The sequence below is a fragment of the Macaca fascicularis genome, chromosome 3 (assembly GCF_037993035.2).
Source record: "Macaca fascicularis isolate 582-1 chromosome 3, T2T-MFA8v1.1".
Classification (NCBI taxonomy): Eukaryota; Metazoa; Chordata; class Mammalia; order Primates; family Cercopithecidae; genus Macaca; species Macaca fascicularis.
This window is the reverse complement of record NC_088377.1, coordinates 87,931,447-87,944,836: the sequence shown is the minus strand read 5'-3', so window position 1 is coordinate 87,944,836 and position 13,390 is coordinate 87,931,447.

Sequence of the window (13,390 nt, the reverse complement as noted above, 5' to 3'; positions counted from 1 at the left end):
CAACACTATGTTGAATAGGAGTGGTGAGAAAGGGCATCCCGTCTGGTGCCTGTTTTCAAATGGAATGCTTCCAGTTTTTGCCCATTCATTATGATATTGGCTGTGGGTTTGTCATAAATAACTCTTACTATTTTGAGATATATTCCATCAATACCGAATTTATTGAGAGTTTTTAGCATAAAGGGCTGTTGAATTTTGTTGAAGGCCTTTTCTGCATCTATTGAGATAATCATGTGGTTTTTGTCTTTGGTTCTGTTTATATGCTGGATTATTTTTATTGATTTGTGTATTTTGAACCAGCCTTGCATCTCAGAGATGAAGCCCACTTGGTCATGGTGGATAAGCTTTTTGATGTGCTGCTGCATTTGGTTTGCCAGTATTTTGTTGAGGATTTTTGCATCGATGTTCATCAGGGATACTGGTCTAAAATTCTCTTTTTTTGTTTTGTCTCTGCCAGGCTTTGGTATCAGGCTGATGCTGCCCTCATAAAATAAGTTAGGGAGGATTCCCTCTTTTTCTATTGATTGGAATAGTTTCAGAGGGAATGGTACCAGCTCCTCCTTGTACCTCTGGTAGAATTCGGCTGTGAATCTGTCTGGTTCTGGACTTATTTCATTTGGTAGGCTATTAATTATTGCCTCAATTTCAGAGTTTGTTATTGGTCTATTCAGCTTCTTCCTGGTTGAGCTGGGAGAGTGTATGTGTCCAGGAAATAAATTCCATTTCTTCTAGGTTTTCTAGTTTATTTGCATAGAGGTGTTTATAGTATTTTGTGATGGTAGTTTGTGTTTCTGTGGGATCTGTGGTGATATCCCCTTTATCATTTTTTATTGCATCTATTTTACTCTTCTCTCTTTTCTTCTTTATTAGTCTTGCTAGTGGTCTATCAATTTTGTTGATCTCTTCAAAAAACCTGCCCCTGGCTTCATTGATTTTTTGATGGGTTTTTTGTGTCCCTATCTCCTTCAGTTCTGCTCTGATCTTAGTTATTTCTTGCCTTCTGCTAACTTTTGAATGTGTTTGCTCTTGCTTCTCTAGTTCTTTTAATAATGATGTTAGTGTGTCAATTTTAGATCTTTCCTGCTTTCTCTTGTGGGAATTTATTGCTATAAATTTCCCTCTACACACTGCTTTAAAGGTGTCCCAGAGATTCTGGTACGTTGCATCTTTGTTCTCATTGGTTTCAAAAAACATCTTTATTTCCGCCTTCATTTTGTTATGTACCCAGTAGTCATTCAGGAGCAGATTGTTCAGTTTCCATGTGGTTGAGTGGTTTTGATTGAGTTTCTTAATCCTGCATTCTAGTTTGATTGTACTGTGTTCTGAAAGACAGTTTGCTATAATTTCTGTTCTTTTACATTTGCTAAGGAGTGCTTTACTTCCAACTATGTGGTCAGTTTTGGAATAAGTGCGATGTGGTGCTGAGAAGAATGTATATTCTGTTGATATGCGGTGGAGAGCTCTGTAGACATCTATTAGGTCTGCTTGGTACAAAGCTGAGTTCAATTCCTGGATATCCTTGTAAACTTTGTGTCTCATTGATCTGTCTAATGTTGACAGTGGGGTGTTAAAGTCTCCCATTATTATTGTGTGGGAGTCTCAGTCTCTTTGTTGCTCTCTAGGGACTTGCTTTATGAATCTGGGTGCTCCTGTATTGGAGGCATATATATTTAGGATAGTTAGCTCTTTTTGTTGAATTGATCCCTTTATCATTATGTAATGGACTTCTTTGTGTCTTTTAATCTTTGTTGGTTTAAAGTCTGTTTTATCAGAGACTAGGATTGCAAGCCCTGCTTTTTTTGCTTTCCATTTGCTTGGTAGATCTTCCTCCATTGGTTTATTTTGAGCCTATGTGTGTCTCTGCACATGAGATGGGTCTCCTGAATACAGCACACTAATGGATCTTGACTCTTTATCCAATTTGCTCCTCTATGTCTCTTAGTTGTGTCATTTAGCCCATTTACATTTATGGTTAATATTGTTACGTGTGAATTTGATCCTGTCATTATGATGTTAGCTGGTTATTTTGCCTGTTAATTGGTGCAGTTTCTTCATAGCATTGATGGTCTTTACAATTAGGCATATTTTTGCAGTGGCTGGTACCGGTTGTTCCTTTCCATGTTTAGTGCTTCCTTCAGGAGCTCTTGTAAGGTAGGTGTGGTGGTGACAAAATCTCTCAGCATTGGCTTGTCTGTAAAGTATTTTATTTTTCCTTCACTTATGAAGCTTAGTTTGGCTGCATATGAAATTCTGGATTGAAAATTATTTTCTTTTTTTTTTTTTTTTTTTTTTGTATTTTTTAGTAGAGACGGGGTTTCACCGGGTTAGGAGGCTGAGGCAGGAGAATGGCATGAACCCAGGAGGCAGAGTTTGCAGTGAGCCGAGATCCAGCCACTGCACTCCAGCCTGGGCGACAGAGCAAGACTCCGTCTCAAAAAAAAAAAAAGAAAATTATTTTTTTTAAGAATGTTGAATATTGGCCCACACTCTCTTCTGGTTTGCAGTGTTTCTGCTGAGAGATTCACTGTTAGTCTGATGGGCTTCCCTTTGTGGGTAACTCGACCTTTCTCTCTGGCTACTCTTAACATTTTTTCCTTCATTTCAACCTTTGTGAATTTGACAATTATGTGTCTTGGGGTTGCTCTTCTCAAGGAGTATCTTTGTGGTGTTCTCTGTATTTCCTGAATTTGAATGTCAGCCTGCCTTTCCATGTTGCAGAAGCTCTCCTGGTTAATATCCTGAAGAGTGTTTTCTAACTTGGTTTAATTCTCCCCATCACTTTCAGATACACCAATCAAACGTAGATTTTGTCTTTTCACATAGTCCCATATTTCTTGGAGGCCTTGTTCATTTTTTTTAACTCTTTCTTCTCTAATCTTGTCTTTTCACTTTATTTCATTTATTTGATCTTCAATCGCTGATATCCTTTCTTCCACCTGATCAAATCGGCTACTGAAGCTTGTGCATGCATCACAAAGTTCTCATGCCATGGTTTTCAGCTCCATCAGGTAATTTAAGATCTTCCCTTTGTGGGTAACTCTAATAAACTCTACACTGTTTATTCTAGTTTAGCCATTGATCTCACCTTTTTTCAAGGTTTTTAGCTTCCGTTTGATGGGTTAGAACATACTCCTTTAACTCAGAGAAGTTTGTTATTACTGACCTTCTAAAGCCTCCTTCTGTCAACTCGTCAAAGTCATTCTCTGTTTAGTTTTGTTCTGTTGCTGGTAAGGAGTTGCAAACCTTTGGAGTAGAAGAGGTGTTCTTGTTTTTGGCATTTTCAGGTTTTCTGCTCTGATTTCTCTGCATTTTTGTGGTTTTATCTACCTTTGATCTTTGATGTTGGTGACCTACAGATGGGGTTTTAGTGTGGATGTCCTTTTTGTTGATGTTGATGCTATTCCTTTCTGTTTGTTAGTTTTCCTTCTAACAGGTCCCTCAGTTGCATGTCTGTTGGAGTTTGCTGGAGGTCCACTCCAGACCCTGTTTGCCTGGATATCAGCCGTGGAGGCTGCAGAAGAGTGAATATTGCAGAACAGCAAATATTGCTTACTGATCTTTCCTCTGTAAGCTTCATCTCAGAGGGGCACCTGCCTGTATGAGGTGTCTGTCAGCCCCTACTGGGAGGTGTCTTCCAGTCAGGCTACATGCGGGTCAGGGACCCACTTGAGGAGGCAGTTTGTCCCTTCTCAGAGCTCAAATGCAGTGCTGGGAGAACCACTGCTCTCTTCAGATCTGTCAGACAGGGATGTTTATGTCTGCAGAAGTTGTCTGCTGCCTTCTGTTCAGCCATGCCGTGACCACAGAGGTGGAGTCTAGAGAGACAGTAGGCCTTGCTGAGCCATGGTGGGTTCCACCCAGTTCGAGCTTTCCGGCCACTTTGTTTACCTATTCAAACCTCAGCAATGGCGGTCGCCCCTCTCCCAGCCAGGCTGCAACCAATCTCAGACTGCTTCGCTAGCAGTGAGCAAGGATCCGTGGGTGTGGGACCCACTGAGCCAGGCACGGGAGGGAATCTCCTGGTCTGTCGGTTGCTAAGACCATGGGAAAAGTGCATTATTTGGACGGGAGTGTACCGTTCCTCCATGTACAGTCTGTCATAGCTTCCTTTGGCTAGGAAAGGAAAATCCGCTGACCCCTTGTGATTCTCAGGTGAGGTGATGCCCTCCTTCAGCTTGCCCTCCATGGACTACACCCACTGTCCAACCCGTCCCAGTGAGATGAACCAGGTACCTCAGTTGGAAAAGCAGAAATCACCAGTCTTCTGCATTGATCTCGCTAGGTGCTACAGACCAGAGCAGTTCCTATTCAGCCATCTTGGAAGTCATCTCTGAAACTTCCATTTTTTAAACCATGAGATCTCATGAGACTCATTCACTACCATGAGAACAGCACAGGAAAGACCCACCCCCATGATTCAAACATCTCCTACTGGGTCCCTCCCTCAACACATGGGAATTAATGGGAGCTACAAGATGAGATTTGGGTGGGGACACAGGGCCAAACCATACCAGCCATCTCTACTAAAAATACAAAAATTAGCCCAGTCTGGTGACATAGGCCTGTGATTACCAGTTACTTGGGAGGCTGAGGTATGAGAACAGCTTGAACCCAGGAGGTGGACACTGCAGTGAGCCATGATCATGCCACTGCACTCCAACCTGGGTGACAGAGCAAGAAAAAAAAATCATATGTGTTTTAGGGCCTGTTCATGGGCCATTGTGACTCCGTGAGTCAGCTATTTTTACAACAAATCATATTTCAAATTTGGTAGGATAAATTCTTCCTCTCCTCTCCCATCTCATCTTCTAAAAAACATGTGAGAAATTCAATTGTGTTAATTCAGATACATTTTGAAATAACATTTTAAAATTTCACTAGGATATTGATTAGAATGGCATTACTCATTTATACTCTAATTTAGGGACTGGCAGCATTTTAGTTGTTAGGAACAAGGCTAATGTATTTAGAGAAGTCTGTATTCAGGACTTAGCTATTTTTTATTTACTTGTCTTTATATTTTTTATTAGCTACTCTTGCATATTTTAATTATTTCCTATCTTTGTGAATCAAACCCCCTCACTTTTAAAAGTATATAAACATTTTAAATTTCAGAAAAATTTTAAATAAAAAGATATCAATGATTCTGTGCTATGAGGCTGTGGAAAAAACTGTAACTGAGAAAGGTTTGGGAAGATTTGAAAAATGAAATCCTCTGAAATAATAAATGATTCCAATGAGATATCTGTTTGAATAGGGCAACTGGCTAGCAGCCTGCAGTGTATTCTCCCTTGATGGGTCCCTAAAATATCTATGAAGACACAGGAAAGCTAAGACAGTCAGCTGACCTAATGTTAGATTCTGAGAAGAATTGACACTAATTACATGTCAGATGACACAGGACTGAGAAAAAGACAAGCAGGGCTTATCTCATGGACAATCTTGAGTTTGCTTAATGAAGCAGAAACTGTCTGAGCAAAGAGTGGAGGGTGCTTTGCATCTCCTCCATCATGCATACTAGGAAGCAAGGATTTAGGGCTTGTGCCAAAAAGGGAAATGGCACACTCATTCTTCTGCCTCCAAGATGCTGATTGCAGGGTTGGCAAGCATGCTATGTGCCCTGTTGCTTCTTTCTCTCTCATCTTTGTTTATCTACTTATTCAAAGACCTAGAAAAAGATTCAACCAAACAGCAGGCAGCCATTCCTTGCTAATCCTCTGGTGCCACTTTGTAAAGCAGGCTATTTTAGCACACCTCCAACCTATTACTGCCATCCCAACTTTTATGGTCATCTTTCCATGTTCCAGCAGGGACACCTTTTATGTGCTGTGGGGGCAACAGGTGCGGAGGGATGAATTTGTGGCACACTCACATTGTTGTCCAGGAAAGCCCTCTGTCTTGATTGTTTACTTATTTATCCATCCCCTTCCGTTCCTCATTCACATTCCTACTCCCTAGCAATCCTCTTGTTTTGAATGGAAATTATAAAATTTTAGATAATAAAATGCATCAAAATTTTCCTATTGTTTATGATTTTGGCATTGTGTCTGAGAAGGCCTTTCCAGATACCTGTTATCTGGACGTGCTATCCACAGCTGTATAAACTGTAAAAAGTCAGAAACTGCTCACAGGTGTTGGACAGCAACCACCACAGTGCTATATTTTTGGAGAAATGAGAAGCATGGGAGGTGAGTTCCATATATACTCAGACTTACTCCCTAAGGGTATTTTCCAAACCAAAGCACAGAAAAATAGAGTCCCCACATACAGCAGTAATTTCATACAATAAAATAAACAAAGATGGGAGTTTGGAATTGCTAGAGTGGCTGGGATTTGTGTGGTTGGGCACTGGATGAGAGGAAGCTGCAGAAAGGAAGCTCAAAAAAATCTGTTTGAAAGTAATGCTTGTTTCCTCAGCCAATTCCAAAGCTGTGTATGCCAAAGATGGGACTCTAGAAGGCAGAACTCAACAGCACTGAGAGACCAAAAGCTGAATAGACATTTTAGAGGTTAGAGTGGGATATGTTAAAATTCTGGCTATTCTGAGTGGAAGGACTTTGGTAAACACTTCTGAGAACCCAGGAAGGCCATACCCTAGGAGGAAGGATAGGCCCCAGAAATAAAACAAGTTTCTGAAAGATTAGGGCTAGCAGGGCAAAGTGCCCAGGGTGCAAACTTGCATGACTCAGAACGAAGACCTCGTTTGATGATGTGCTCTGGGTGCCTCATGAGCTGCATCCTAGTGTAGAGAAGGACTTCGTGTAACTCTCGGTAATATGATAAAGCAAACTCAGGAAAACATGGATAAGATGGGTGAACCAACAATATTTCAATACAGAATTAAAATAATCAAATTGACATATAACAATTGAAATACTCGAAATAAATAAAACAGTGAATGAATTAACCTCGGGCTAGAGAGACAGAGCAGAAATCAAAGTAATGAGTTCAAAGACAGGTTGATATAGCTAAATGGAAGCATAGAGAGAAAAAAAATGAAAAACAATACACCATAATCCTAGAAATAGAGGGTAAAAGCCATGTAGGACATGGAAGCTTTAACAGAAGTGTAAGTGGAGTCCTCCCCAAAAGAGAAGAGACAGAGGAATTACATTATAACTCAAAAACAGGAAGGTAAATTGAAAATCTCTCAGAATTTTTTTAAAAACACACTTGTAAATGACTCATAGGTCAAAGAAGCAATTTTAATAGAATTTAGTAATTACTCTGAGATGAAAGGGAATAATTAAAATAAGAGTAAAAATAAATGAAAAAGAAAACAGACATATAATAAGGAAAATCAACCAGGTCAAAAGTCGGTTCTTTTAAAAAACATTGATACATCACTGGTAAGACGCTACAAGAAAAATAAAAGAGAAGGAAAACACGAATTACCAATCTTATGTTTAAAAGAGAACAATTACTACAGATCTGACAACATGTAAAGAATGATGCAAGGATATTCTAAATAATATTATGCTGTTAAAATTGAAAATTTAAATGAAATGAACAAATTCCTTTGGGAAAAGAACTTATCAAAAGGAACACAAGAAGCAGCACAAAAATTTAAATATTTAATGTCTTCATAAAATAAATCAAATATCATCCCACAGATAAAATTTCTGGACCAGATGGCTTTACTGGTGACCTCTCCTGTACATTTAACACAAAATGTATTAATCTTACATAAATTCTTTCTGAGAATAAAAAGGAAAACACCTTTTCATTCAAAGTGAATATAACCTTTATACTATAACCACATAAGGACATAACAACAAAGGAAAATAAAAACTGATGTCTCTCAGGAACAAATTATTAGCAGCCAAAATTTGGCAACATAAAAAAGAGATAATAAATCATGTTCAAGTAGGGCTCATTCTGGGGATGAAAATTTCTTTTAACATTCTGAACTCAATAATAATTCACCACATTTTCAGATTAAATGAGAAAAATTATGAAATTATCTGATTCGATGAAGAAAAAGCAGTTGATAAAACATAACACTGATTCATTGTAAAACCCTCAGCAAACTGGAAGAGAGAACTTTCTAATTTTAAAAAGAAGATCTATAAATATTACAGATAGTGATATACTTAATGGAGAAATATTGAACACTTTCTCCCTGATTTTAGGAATGCAACAAAGATGCCCCATATTCCCACTTACATTCAGTATGATAGTAGGTGTTCTGATCAGTTCAGTGAAGTGAGAAAATAAGCAAAATATATGAAGATTGGAAAACAGTGCAACAGTCTTTATTCTCAGATAACATTGGATAGAAAATTCAAAGTAATCTAGAAATGAACTATTATACTCAACAAGTGAATGTAACAGGATTTCTGAATTAAAGGTCAGCATAAAAAGTTATTTCTGAATACTAGCAATAAACTATTAGAAAATCAGATAAAATGTCATTTATAATACACTGAGAAATATGCAGGACCTCTACACTGAAAATCATGAAACATTGCTGATGTTAAACAAGACCTAAATAAATGGTATACTATATATCTGTTGCTGTGTATAAAATTACCACAAACTTAGTAACTTAACACATATTTGTTATTTCACAGTTTGTGTGGGTTGGAAACTTGGGTAGAGCTAAATTGGGTTATCTGCCTCAGGTTCTTACCAGTTTGCAAACCAGCCAATGGTAGCAGGGCTCTCAACTGGAGACTTGACTGGAGAAGAACACACTCCCACACTTACTTAGGTTGTTAGTAGAATTCATTTCCTTGTAGTTGTAGAACTGCAAACCTCTTTGCTAGCTGTCTGCTGGAAGTGATGTTCAGCTTCTCCAGGCTGCTTGCAGTTCCCTGCCATGTGGCCCTTTCCTTAGGTAGTTTACATGATGGCAGTTTACTTCAAAAGTAAATCTAATAGCAAGATGGAGTCTTATAATAATGTAATGTAGTCAATGCAGTGACAGCCCATCATCTGTGTAATGTTCTATTGGTTAGAAACAAGTTCCAGGTCCCACCTACACACAAAAGAAAGGGATGATAGAAAAGAATGTACCCCAGGAGGTAAGGATCATGGAAGCCATGATCATATATCATGTGCATGGACTAAAAGACTTATTTGTTAATCTGGCAATAATATTAAAATTGATCTATATATTCAGAACTTCACAATCAAAACTCCTGCAAAATTTTTGGAGGTTGACAGATTTCTAAATTCTAAAATTATAAGGAAATGCAAAGGACCTAAGAGATCCAAGATAATCTTGAAGAAAACAGGAAATTTTCACTACCAGATTTCAAAAGTTGCTATAAAGTTACAGTAATTGAAATACAATTAGCAGGCCGGGCGTGGTGGCTCATACCTGTAATCCCAGCACTTGGGGAGGCCGAGGTGGGCCGATCACTTGAGGTCAGGAGTTTGAGACTAGCCTGACCAAAATGGTGAAACCCTGTCTCTACTAAAAATACAAAACTTAGCTAGGCATGGTGGCGCACACCTGTAATCCCAGCTACTCAGGAGGCTGAGGTGGGAGAATCGCTTGAACCTGGGAGGCGGAGGTTGCAGTGAGCCAACATCAAGCCTGGGCAATAGAGTGAGACTCCATCTCAAAAAAATAAAAAATAAATAAATACAATTAGCACACGATTGATAGACAAATATTCCATTGGTACAAATTAGTCCAGAAATAGACTCATACATATTCTATCACTCGATTTACAACAAAGGCACTACTGTAATTCAGTAGAAAAAGGATGATATTCTCAAAAAATAATGCTGGAGCCATTTTATATGTATATAAAGAAGAAAATGAACCTTGACTGTTGATGTTACACAATACTCAAAAATTAATTTGTAGTGGATTATACCCAAATAATACTTAGATCTTCTCAAAGAAAATATAGAACGATAACTTAACAACCTTGGGGTAGCAAAGCCACCACTAACAGAATACTATAAGCACTAAACATAGTGTAATTTTAACTCTGGTTTAGTTATGAAATTATGTTTATCAAACAATGTCATTAAGAATGGGAACAGGAAAGTCACAGACTAAGAGAAGATAATCACAATAAATTTATTGTCAAGTAACTTGTACTCAGATTATATAAGTAATTTCTATAATCAAAAAAGAAAAGACAGATGTATTTGTTCCTTTTCATGCTGCTGATAAAGACATACTCGAGACTGGGTAATTCATAAAGAAAAGAGGTTTAATTAACTCATGATTCCACATGGCTGGGGAGGCCTCACAATCATGGCTGAAGGCAAAAGAGGAGCACAGTCACGTCTTACACGGCATCAGGCAAGAGAGAGTGTGTGTGGGGGAACTCCACTTTATAAAACTATCAGATGTCATGAGACTTACTCACGATCACAAGAACAGCATGGGAAAGACCTGCCCCCATGATTCAATTATCTCCCACTGGGTCCCTCCCATAACATGTGGGAATTATGAAGGCTACAATTTAGGATGAGATTTGGGTAAGAATACAGCCAAACCATATCAACAGATATTTATTAAAAATGGAGCAAAGCTTGAATAGTCACCTCACAAAGGAGGGAATTTAAGTGGTTAATAAGCATATTAAAAGGTACCCAACTTTATTAATCATTAGGGAAACGCAAATTAAAACCACAATGTGATACCTCTACACATCCATCAGAATGTCTAAAATTAAAAAGAGATAGAGAATATCAAGTGTTGGTGAGGATGTAGAACAAATTGAAACTGGTCATGGATGGTTGGTGGAAATATAACTTTGTTCAAACATGTTGGAAAACTGTTTGGAAGTTTAATACTACTAAATATATGCCTACCCTATAGTCATGCAATTCCATTCCCAGGTATAGACCCAAGAAAAATAAGTGCATATGACTACAAAAAGATACGTGCAAAAATGGCCATAACAACTTTTTCATAATGGTCCCTAAGCTGGAGAAGAACCCCAGTGTCAATTGGAGAAAGGATAAACAATTGTGCTACATTCACACAATGGAATATTTCACAACAATAAAAAGAACAAACTCAGACACACACAACAAAGTAGATGAATCTCAAAAACATTTGTTAAGTAAAAGAAGCCAGACTCAAAAGAGGAGATATTGCCTAATTACATTTATATAATGTTCAAGCATAGTCAAAATTAATCTAATAGTTGCCAGAATGATGACTGGAATTCTTTTTTTCCTGAAAAAAAGCACAAAGGAACTTCCTGGGGTGGCAAATATCTATATATAGTTTGATCTTTGTAGTAGTTACACAGTTGTATATATGTGTAAGTTTTGAGTAAAGTACTAATTTGTGGTATTAAAAACAAACAAACCAAAAGTCAATACTTTTTCTATCCCCGGGGCATAAAGATATGTTCTTATAATAAGTTCTATTAATATTTTAGTTCTATCTTTCACCTTTAGGTCTTTTATCAACCTATAACATTTGTGTGAGATTTTAGGTTAGGACCAGTTTTGTTTTTCTTTATGTAGTGATCACCTTCTTCTTAGCTCCTTGACTTAGTTTTCTTCTTTATAATGCATTGGTTTCCATTTATAGGTAGATCTATGTCCAAGTTCCCAGTTATGTTTTATTTGTTTCCATGCCAGTCCTATACTGTTGCTATTACTGTGGTATGTCTTAATGTTAGGGAGAGCAAGTCCTTCCCCTCAAAATTATCTCCTATTTAAAAGTTAACTTAGCTATTCATAGACCTTTATTCTTTAATAGACACTTAGAATAAATCTATCAAGTTCTTTACAAAACTTCCAGTCAGAATTTTGATTCAGATTGCATTGAATTATGTTTTTTATCTCAACTCCTATAATTTTCATATTTTATATTTCACTTGATTCTTTTTATGACTTCTTCCTGCTTCATATTAATATGGTTCCTTATGCCTTAGAGGTATTATTATGCTTATTTTAAATTCATTGCTCAATGATCTAATAGTTCTCCTTTCTGCAATCTGTTTTTTGCATTTGTGATTTTTTTAAGTGGTTGTATTGTTCTCTTATCTATTCTTTAGACCTATGACTTTAAATCTCCTCGGGAATATCAGCTGCCCTATGCTGTAATGTGTGCACAGGCAGGGTCAAAACACACACTCTAGTTCCTCATCATACTACAGAGTTTGGAAGAGGGATAATAAGGAGTGAACCCATAGAACTCCATTGATCACTATCTCTTTGCTGCTACTGCACCAGTCAACACTTAGTCCAATAAGTCACCTATAAACCCATCCAAAGAACAAGCACCCCATCAGGTCAGGAGTGGATGCCAAAGGCCAGGGCTGGTTGTCACACCTGGTTCCATTGGCTCTGCAGGCCTTTTATGCAACTCTGATATTCCTCTGATTGGGGGATGTCCTATGGCAACAGAACCTGCAGCAGCTGTCTTCCAGCTGAATGGAACAAGCAACAGCAGAACATACCCTCTTCTTGATGTTCTGTATCTTGACTGACGTGTGGTTTATGTGGAGTATGCATTTGCTAAACTCACTGAACTGTACACTTGAGATCTGTGAATGGCACTGTATAAAAATTATACCTCTGAATGACAAAAAATCCTCCACTATCATCTTTATTTTACTGTCATTGAAATTTAATCTGGAAAGGCCAATTATTAAGATAAGCTGTAAAACTAAATTGGATTTATAAACATTAGAAAGAAAGATGTAATGTTATTTTATTTGTTAGTTCTTATCATTTTTCCTCTGGAATCCCCAAAACTCATTGAATAAAATATTAGAACTACAGAGAGTTTAGTAAGGTTGCCAGTTAATCAATAAGCCCACGCTGATCTATAAGCAGGGTCACAGTTCAAATGCTCACAGCATTTTCCCATAATGAAAATGAATGAAAGAAAATAAACTGTTAGGAAGGTAATACGAATTTTTTCTTTTATTGAATTTTGGTTTAAACAAGTGATATAAACATCTGTGATACTGAAGATTATATTTTACATTTGAAATAGAAAAATACAAATTGATAAATTGGAACAATTTTGTTTTATAATTTTTTTCTCACTTGGGAAATACTGATTTAAATCTGAAAAATATGACACATTTTGTATTAAGATATAAATACCAAGTTTTTTATTTCCATCTTAATGTGTAGAACAGAATTCAACCTTGAGTTCTTTAACTGGGAGCAATATTTTGTTTTATATAGTTTCATATTTCATAATTGAAAACAGCTGCTCACAAATTTAGGAAATTCCTAACCTAACAGAATACTTACACAATGATTTTTCTATTCTGTGAAATCACACCCCAGATATTTGTAGAATTGTGGAATTCTGATGTAATGATATAAACATGTACCACAGTACTGTGCAGAGCTCAGAAACTTTCATCTGTAGCTCTTCCTTCAGTCTTATTCTGATAGAGGTGAAGGGATCACTTAGTCATTTTCTCAAAATTGGAAGTTAGGA